Consider the following 10978-nt stretch of genomic DNA (forward strand, 5'->3'; position numbering starts at 1 on the left):
GAAGGTCAGTTATTTCCAAGTCCTGAATCCAATAGAATGCACCAGTAGTCCACGGGTCTCCCCTCCACCGTGTTCATGCACACAGGGAAAGTTCCCATTTGAAAAGATCCCACTTCCCACTTCCAGCAGTGTTTATGCAACAACAACAAAGAGGCAGCATGTTCAGTCACCCCCAAGTAGTCTGTTCCACTGCCACTGTCTGAATAACAGCAACAGAGCAGCAACCTTGTTATCATACACATAAACTGGACAGATGAAATGAACACCAGGGGGTCAATATTACATCTGATTTCTGTCACCACTGATAGTTAGCCAGAAGGCTAACAATATGTTAGCGGCATAAAAACTAGCAATATGATGAGGACAATTTAGAAACAAAATGTCAAGTTTGACATCCCATTAATCAGTGCAAACAAATACGACTGAAAAAAGTCTAAAGATTTTACCATCGATGCTCCCAATGTGGGATATTCCAAGTTTTACATGTGTTCTTCCCCCTCAGCGGGTGGAACTTTCCCAGTTGTACAAATAGTCTGCATGAGTCCCGTGTCAGTTCATCTTTGTAGCGTTAGAGCTTTTCTTCCCCAGCGTTTGGCCTTTCTAGTATTTTGACTCTCGCTCCAATTTTTTTTTACCTTGTCTCAGCTTTGCCCTTTTGCTCTGTTTGCTTTGTTGGCCGCTTCACTATGTTCCAAATCTATTTCCTTCATTAAAGGTCCTGGTTTTTGAGTCGAGCGTGTGAGTGTGTCTGATTATTTCAGGTACAGTTTGTTCTTTCAGATCATCCTTACACATACAAGCGTAGATCTGTGTGTATGTTTACAAGTAAGCCTTACATAAAAAAATAGCTGTGAGGAAACGTACAAGGAAAAAAGCTAAATTAGTAATGAGGCACCTACAACACAGATTCCTTCCTTCATTGTGCATCACCAACCCCTCACTTCCCTCCTTCAAACACACAAGCACACGCATTGTCTTCATGTGAAGCATCTGAGTGATCACGATTCTGCTTTGCTGTTTTGCATGAGGGGACAAATGCATTCGGGCTCTCTTTCAGCTGTTTGTGCCATCTTTAGCACTACACATGTGGCCTGTGACTGTACTGTGAGGCTTGAGTGATAGCTGCAGGCGCTCTCACTGCTGCTGTATACATTAACGTCAGCTCCGAGCAGTTTAGAGACTCTTAATAAGAGCAGCGCCGACTCCACAATAGAGTTATTGTGTTTCCTTCTGAAACAGCAGTCCTGTGTGCTGCATGTCGGTCTTGTGTGTGCCTCTAAATGCACTCATGCATTACCAGGGCTTGACCCAGATCACAGATAGACATAATAATGCATGACAGGTTGTCCTTTTGGAAGCCCCGTGCCCTAAAAGGCAAACTGGCCATTTGCAGCCTCCACGTCGGACACTCTCATGATGAAGGAGACCCTAGTCTGCTGCAGTATCATTTCACCTTCTTGAAATCCAGATGACTAATCCTCTCAGTGTGTGTGTCACGTATATGTTCAGTAACGGCTTGTTCATTAAAGCTTTACGAAGCTTTCTGTGAGTGAAATACTCAAACTGCAACACAGTGTTTTTATGGCTGCACCAACACATTAAATGCAAGAATCAAAACGTCCTCATTTTGCTTCAGTTCAGCATCAATTTGGTTTCTTTGGAAACTTTAATTTATTTTAGCCGCACATCACAAGGGGTTTTTCTTTTTTTAGAGGAACTGCAGGGTCTAGTAAGGTCACCAAGAAAATATCTCATAGTCATTTGGAGAGTGTGTCAATGTTATATTCACATACTCCAATCATAAGTAGCTCTAAAAATACACACCATGATGTCAAGTCAAGCACAGTTTCCAAAGCATCCACGAGTCTTCAGATTAGATTTATTCATTATACATAGGAACGTGTGAGCGCGGCATTAAAGATGCATACGAACAGCTTATCCCAAAGACTTTATGGATGCTCCTCACCAAACAAACAAAGAAGATGTAATATTTAGACGATGTCATGTTGTGAAACCACGCACAGTCACCACAAAACTCCCCCGGTTGGATTTATCCAGCGTTAATGAGGCTGAATTTATCCTCTGAGTGGTGTCATCTGAAGGACACGCACTTCATGTGGAGTGGGAGTCCATCCTGGATTGTTATAGTTCATGCAACTCTGTGTGGCCTCGTGAAGAGTAATCCAACAGCTCTATGATCAACAGGATTTTCTATTTTTTTGTAGTTATTAAAATTCAAAGTGGGAGGGGGGGTGGGGTTGGAAGTAAAATGGCAGAGGTGACAGCAGGCCAGTGCTCATTGCAGAAAAGTATTTTAGTACAGTGGAATCATTTAAAATGCTGCAATGTCTCTAAGTTCCACAGTGGTTCTGTGATATGTGCAAGATTGTATTAATAATCCATAACCTGCTCATTCTTCAACTGTACTTTGGTGCATATACAGTAAATGCACTCACTGAATTTATCCATGACCAACACTACATGATGGTTAATATTCATCTCTCTCCGTGATCTAGTCTGTTATGCTGCTTCCTGAAGCATTTAACCTTGTCAGAGATAGGCTGGGATCCATTAAGATTTCCTGAAAGGGTTGAGCATTACAGGCTCATTTAGAAGGACTTCCATTTTTAATAAACTGCTCGCAGCCCTGCTGATCAGATACCAAGAACGTGCACTTAACAATGCCAGAGAGATAGATATGCCTCATAATTTATATTACGCTAAAGGTTAAGAAATCATGCGGGAGCAGCATTGGCTTCATTTGTTCTGCTCTCTCCTTTTCTGAGTCACAGCTGTTGGATGCAGGTTTGCATGTTTGCATCAGCATTCTTCAAAGTTCCCCCCTGCTTTTTATACGCTGCAATAATGTTTACCTTTTTTTTTTACGGACTTGGATTATTTGTTTTACACGACGGTGCCTCTGCCAAGTGAATCTATAAGAGTCTGAACAGGCTCGTTAATGTGAATCACTGTCAGAGAAATTGTCCTGTGGGGGTTACAACACCGTCAAGTTCACTATGGCGTTTGTATCACTGTGTAATTATGATGTCACGTGTGGGAAAGTGAGACGATATCTCAGCTGATCCAGAAAAGATGGGCAGGGTTAACAGGGCGGTGAAGGGGATGATGGGTGCTGGTGGGCAGGGTGAGGTTAATGGAATAGGAGGGGGAAAAAGTGTAGTGGAAGCTCTTTGAGTGGTATGAAGATTGAAAATGCCTTTTAAGCTGTTGAATCAATACACACTTTCTCTGAGTGTGAGTCTGATTGTGGAGGTACTTTTGTCACAGAGGTGAAAGAGAGTAGGTTGAAGGAAAAGACCCTTCTGTCCACGATGAGCCTTTTATACAGCCAGAGACAGCCGCAATCTCAGGGGGTGGACTGATTGTAAGGCATCTCAAGTTTTCCCTCTTAGCTTCTTAGACTGCATTTAACACACTTTCCGGTCTTTGATCCATATTTCTGCCACAGATTTATGTACAGGCAATGTTGAAAAAGGAATTAAGCGTTATAAATTCAAATATCATTTTAATTTTTGCTTTGGTTTTATGGTTCTATTATTCTTTATGATTTACAGCAGCATTTATATATTCAGATAGCTCAGAGAAAATGTGCTTGAAAAAAAATATACCAATTATATTCTCCCCTTAAAGGGACATGCACACTTTTTGGGACATGAACTTAAAGGTCAGAGCCAGATAAGAAGATACCTCTCTCTCCCCTGTGCTACATGAGGGAGCTGAGAACCACAGAGACCAGCTGAACGCTAGCACAATGAATGCTAGGAGACGGTTGGTAAGTGTTAGCAGATATCAAAAAAGATCAGGTTCAGGATCTTGGTTTTTCCAGGGGAAATCCTCCTCATCTTCTCTTACAGCCTTGTCCATGATTAATAACAGTAGTCACTCAGTCCACTGCACACAGTCAGGGAGCAGTTCTGACAATCTCTCTGATTCTAAAATCACCATGTTTCATAATCAGGGCCTGAGCACCGACCACTGTGAAAACCCAACTGAAACTTATAAATGACCTAAGTTTTTAAGGGTCTTATTACACCTGCAAACTCATGAAAGTGTATACATGCAGAGGTTCTGGTGAAAATGTATTCATGTAATTTATATGTCTCCTGCATTGGTGTGCAGTAATGCACCCCTAGAAGGTCACAAAACACTAAACCCATGTATTGGTTCCATACATATGTACATATATCTATCTATCTATCTATCTATCTATCTATCTATCTATCTATCTATCTATCTATCTATCTATCTATCTATCTATCTATCTATCTATCTATCTATTCATCTATCTATCTATCCATCTATCTATTTATCTATCTATCTATCTATCTATCTATCTATCTATCTATCTATCTATCTATCTATCTATCTATCTATCTATCTGTCTATCTATCTATCTAACTATATCTATCATTCTCTCTATATACTGTATATACACACACATATGCACACTCACTCAAACATACACACACATTACACACACACACACACACACACACACACACACACACACACACACACACACACACACACACACACATGAGTCTGACTCCTAGGACCCCTGAGACCCCACAATAAAACAAGTCTTGTATTGTAATTAACAAATAGACAACTCAAGCTAATGCTAATAACTGAAATAGTCAAACCAAAGAAAACCATTCTAAAGACAAAGCTTAACCAGCAAATCAAGGTCTGTGCAGAGAAGAACAATCTCAAGTGTCTGCCACGGCCCCCTGAACAGACAAGGAGACAGTGGATGGGGCCAGACTCAATCCCTGCCCCTGCATGAAGTTAAACATCTAGTGAGCCAGACATTGCTTCAAAAAGGCTGACCTAGGACCTGATAACCTCCAGCAGCAGAGGCTCTGGAGGTTGTGCAGTCAAAGACTTTTTTGGAGGAAAGTGTATTTGATAACATCTGACAGAGTTATGCTCTCCTGCCCATCCGCCGCCATTCACTGTTCTAAGCTAACTGGCAGTCAGCGGATCTCTTTTGGAAGGTGAAATGGAAGGGGAGGATGGAAAAAAGGCGTATTTCCATGCAAGGTTAGCGTGTTTAATCTTACAGAACTGAAGTGACCAGTTGTTAAACAGTAAGACATCAGAGGACCAGAGAAAAAAAGACCCTAAACAGTTAACACACAAACATACATGTTTTAGCGAGTCAGTACTTGAGAGGGTGTCTTGCATGGTTACATGAATGCAGCAACAGAGCTGCAGAGTTAAAGCATTTAAATGTGATTGAGTCAGAGGAGGACAAACGTAAGAGGGATGACAATGCTTGTCCTCCAAACACAAGGTTGTTGGCCGGTGATGTGCTCAGCAGGCCATGAAGCTATCTCAATAAAGCTACGCAGGCTGACGCGTTTACCCACATCACAGGAAGGCAGAGGATTTACTGCCATTCGTGAACCAACTGTTCCCTCTGTAAGCTGTGAACGTACGCTGACCCTCGGGTTAATGAAGGCTGCTCAAACATGAATTAGATAGGACAGTCCCAGGATCATTTGACAACAGTACCAGCAATGACTGGCTGCACTGTGTCGCGTTTGTTGTCTTGACTTCCTGCTTGTGTCAGGCATATCCAAGCAACAACACCTCAGAACATGTTTATATCAGGCAAAAGTGGTTACACGCTGCACATCCTAAGAGTAGTTTTGGTTGTGGAATCAGACAGACTGAAACATAGGAGTGCAGTCTGCTGAAGTCCATCTAGTCTCACCATCTCAGCAGCCATCTTGGTAGTGTGAGTGCTATTGGCCAAACAAGCCCTGCAGTGTTCATAGTCTCATTAAATAGAAAAGCTGCGTAAGTAGAATTATTATTATACAAATAAAACAATAAGTGTTACGACTTATCCCTAAAATGAGGTTTAAAATGGCCTACTTATTCCATCCATCCATCCATCCATCCATCCATCCATTTTCTACCCCTTTCTCCTGTTTAGGATTGTGGGGGGGGGGGTGGAGCCTATCCCAGCGGCCTTCAGGCGAGAGGCGGGGTTCACCCTGGACAGCTCACCTGTCCATCACAGGGCCAACACATAGAGACAGACAACCATTCACTCTCACAGTCACACCTACGGTCAATTTAGAGTATAGGCTACTTATTTCTACAGGTGGATGTGGTATGGTACATTTGTACTCTTTCATGAAACCAAGTTTGGGTGTTGTTTTCAGATGGGTTTTTCATTTGCGAGCATTACACGTACTGTATCTGTAGTACATCTACACTTGCGTCTTCCTGCCAGTACAACAGGTGTGTTTTGAATGTTTCAGTTCAGTATAACATTCTGTTCATGTTTACCTCAGAGGAAAAATTAATGACATGAAAATGAAAATAGAAGTGCACGGACGCAAAATAAGCAGACAATTCATTGACTAACAAAATGTATTAAAACAGCAGCAGTTTGAAACAGGAGTAGGCAGAAGTTTTCTTGGCCTACCCCCTTTTTTTAGTTTAATTTTTCACTAATAAACATCATCGACACACCTCCTTGTCCACATTTTTTGTCTCTTTCTATAAAATCTTTGAGTATCCTGAAATTTAGTCGTTTGTGTGTGTCAGATGTCAAAAGGAGTGTGTCATCAGTCCTTCCCAGACCGGTGAGTATCCTCATCTTTCAGTCTTTAACTCTCTTGGTAATCATGTTCTCTGCCCTGGTCACATCGTTGATGTTGTTTGACCAACTCCCTCCAAAGCTAACATTCCCAGAGCACTCATCATGATTAGATCTATAAACATCCACTTGTCATGTGTTAACATCATCATAGAGGACAATTATTGTGGCGTCTTCTCAATGGGGCCCATAAACTTGAGAAAATGAACTGCAGAATAGAAGAATCTGGGCTGCGTTTGCACCGACTGTGGAAACAAGCAGCTCCACAGTGCTCCTTCTAAATGTGTCCCCGTTGTTCCTGCTGTCTGACGGAAGGACTCGCTCCATCTAGATCCGTCCTGGTCATGCTCAGTATATTACTTCATTATCATCTACCCCAAAATTGATTTGATTAATGACCCCTGACTCATTATGTTCATGTTATCCGCGGCTAAGCTGCTCATGTGGTCTCACTTCAGTCAGTGTCCAGCACCCTACTGACACCCGGTGGAGTGGAGTTTATGGTGCAGCACTCAAGACCATGGACAGCGTCGGAGTCCATGAGACTAATCAGTGGACTAATTGAGCATTGTTTTTGTTACATTGTCATGTATTTTATTTTAAACCACACACACACACACGTGTGTGTATATATATATATATATATATATACATATATATATACATATATATATATATATATATATATATATATATATATATATATATATATATATATATATATACACATATATATATATATATATATATACATACCTTGCCCTTCAGAGTGCTGCTTGGATGTGATGGCTGTGCCAATAACAGTGGCCTTTGCTGCAGTCACCGTCTGCAGAGCAGGTGAAGCAAAGACTTTGATTACCCCAGAGGCTCAACAAGGATTCATCTGCTGCCAACAATCAATGTGCAGGCTGCAAAGCATGCCAATCCATTTCTGTGTGTCCTCCTTGTGTATTTGTGTGTGTGTGTGTGTGTGTGTGTGTGTGTGTGTGTGTGTGTGTGTGTGTGTGTATGTGTATGTGTGTGTGTCTGAGTAATCACATGCATCATCACCACCACCTCTATAATATGACCTTTGTAGTTCTGGCGATGCCAACATGTGAAGCTGCCACTTTTCTATTGGCTGGATGTTCAGGAAAGTTTGTACAGAAACACAGAGCCTTTGATGATGTCTTGACTTTTTCTCTTGCACCATCATCAGGTCACATGTAGGAATCCCTGTAAAGAGTGGTGTTATTTCCATCATAGTGATAGTGATAGCCAAGTTAGATGGTAAACACCAACTAAACATGGGAAGGATGACTTGAACATTATATCTAATATTATCATCAGCGTGAATAGGCACGATTTACAGCCCTGATTCATTCATAATACAAAGAAACTACCAGTGGTCCTTAATAAGTTAAGTAATTCATCATGTCATTTGCACAGTATCACCGGCTAACAATCAGGAATGTCAGGGACACAGAGGAGGGCGATGTACAGCCCTGTGATAGGGTAAATATAAACTTTATAATTATTAGAATTTATCAATATGTAGACTATAGTTCTGTGAAAACATCACCGTTGTTACCACATTATCAGTGGCTCTTTACCCCGTTAACTTCATCTGAAAATTATTTTTAATCCAAATATCACGTTGGTGCAGTCATTTTATTAGCAGGTTACCTCATTGTTTACATTCCTACATTATCACTAAATGATTAGACTTGAACATGTGTCACTAGTCATACCTTCAGTACGCTGCTGCACATGTTTCATTCGTTACCCAGATACACTGATGGCTAATACAAGTGTATTACCACTTATTACTTTGGTGATTGCATGGATATTACGTAATTATCATGAGCCAGCAATGTGGAGCGTAGACCATTTTACTATTCCCCATTCTTGTATTCTTATATCGATACATCAAACTATGTGTGTCAGTCAGGACAAATTTGCAATTACTTTTGATGACAATTCGACTCGGGATTGGAACAAAAGTCTCCTAAAACTGTGATTCTTACAAACTCAAACAGATTATGTTTTAAGATGATTTGGGGAGAGTTTTTGGTTTCACATTGTGTGTTTACTGAGCTGGCGAGTGTGTGGCGGCACAGAGTGGGAGGAAGGCTGTTATCCCCCTCAACGTTTTGTGTTACTCCGAGCCACATGTTTCACTCTGCGCTAATTTTTTTTTTTTAACCAAAAAAGAAAAAAAGGAAAACTTCTTCGTGTTCACATTATCTAGCTATTTACATTTTGAATCCCACAATTATATTTTAATATATGGACACTTTGGGGGGGCTTCCACAATGAGTTACGTTTTGTTATAAAGTGCCCTTGTTTGAGAACCTGTTACCCCATTGTGTCCGTGTGTCACACATGAAGAGCACAGTCATAATGTCTCCGAGCTCATTGAGCTGCAGGGATGGGAATCATCATGGTACCTCCCTTGATGTGGGAGCTTTGAGTGAATGATAATTCAAGGCAGTATAACCTGACAAATCACAATTTCCAGCTTCCAAGTCAACATTTGTGTTGCCTTAAGACTTAACAAGTTAGTACTACAAGTTAGTAGTATAGCACGACATCAGCTCCTACACTCCTACCTGCCAATTTCCCAGCTGAGGGACAAATAAAGGTTTTATCTTATCTTACACAACTGTACAACACCCCCCCCCCCCCCCCCCCCCATCCCTCGTTGGAATGACCTCACATATTGAGCATTAGCATTAGCATTTTCTTGGACGCTAATTAGCAATAGCATGGCTGAAGTATAGCCTACGACCCCAAGCATTAGTGTAACGGACTGTTTGTATTCCCATGAAGGCTTTTGTGTGTCTCAGGGGTGTTCTGGAAAATGAAGTAAATGCAGAGTAACTGCTTAAACTGTGCTTAGGCCCATGGTCCTCTTTTTTATTTTATTACCCCTACAGTATGCCAGAGCATGGCCTAACACCCTGACCTCGAGCCTGACTACGTGCCAACGTCAGCATTCCAGTTAATTATGAATTTCTGAGCCAATTTGGTGTTTGGACACCTGAGGAATCACATCATACATTGAGCCATTAGCATGCTAATGCTAATTTTAGGTGTCTCTGCATTTAACACATTTAGTTTTTACATAACACCCGGATCACTTGCATTAACTCTTACACGCTAAATTACAATATTTTTCCAGTGTACTGGAACTACTTGTGGTAAATACATTTACTCAGTATAAACATCATGTTGCACATTTAATCAAATGCATTCTTCCCTTTTATAGGACACTTAAGTTATTGGCGTTAATTACAATAATCTAGTTGTGCCTGTGACCATTTATTACTCTGAAGGTTTATTTCACCTGAAAATGAATGTGGGCAGAAAAGAGTGAAAGTGTCAACATTTTTATTAAAACCTACGTCTATGCAACACAAACTGGGTGCATGCAATGGAATTCAGGGTTGTTTTGAAAAGTGCTAATTGTGACTTTTGTCCATTTCTTTTTTAAAAATTGTATTATTTTCCTTTTGAATTGTGATGTTATTACAAACAGATGAATGTTCATTAAGTGTGTAAAAAACGTATTTAAAAAAAAAAGGAACAACAAAATTACAGAATAAATTACCCACAAAAAAACATAACAAAGAAAAATTGAAGTTAATTTACAAAGAGAAAAATAAAAACTAGATAAAAGGGACTGGAGACAGTAATACTGTCGTCAGAGTGATATAACTCAAACACACACTCGAGGAGGAATACGGTACCTTAACACTATTGATTACATACTGACTTGTCATACAGTGACCTGTGAGATGACAATGACTTTTTTTCTAGAAGATATAATAAAAAAACATTGTGGATCCTTCTGAGTTAAAAGCATGTGGTTGGTTTTGCTCGATTGGTTAATGGACATTTGACGGCTGCTGGTTGTAACGCTGGAGCTAAAGTCAACATTGTGGCCTCTCATCATCGGTGTCAGGTCGACGAGGTGTTTGTGATGACATCATAGCTAAACAGACGGACTTCCTGTTACAGTGGATCAAGCTTTGTCTCTGGTCAATGAACTTGCTGTTTACAGCAAATACACAAGTCCACACTTCTCTGAATGTTAATGAACCTGCAGCATTAATACACACCAGTGGAAACACTTGTCTCATCAGCAGGTTTCACAGTGATACCTTGGAGAGTACTTTATAAAGCTTTTAGGATGTGTATTCATTTAGGAAATAATTATGAAAAGGCTTGATTTCACACTAGATTTAACAAGACAAGGCCTATAGTGCTATATAGTGTTGTATACCCGTGTATATAAACACAGTCCATTTGTCATCATGCTTTATTCTGCCCCCAGCATTATATTTTCAGGATTAGTCG

This window comes from Aulostomus chinensis, chromosome 15 (assembly GCF_037954235.1).
Source record: "Aulostomus chinensis isolate RoL2024-O1b breed Wild chromosome 15, RoL_Achi_v1.0, whole genome shotgun sequence".
Classification (NCBI taxonomy): domain Eukaryota; kingdom Metazoa; phylum Chordata; class Actinopteri; order Syngnathiformes; family Aulostomidae; genus Aulostomus; species Aulostomus chinensis.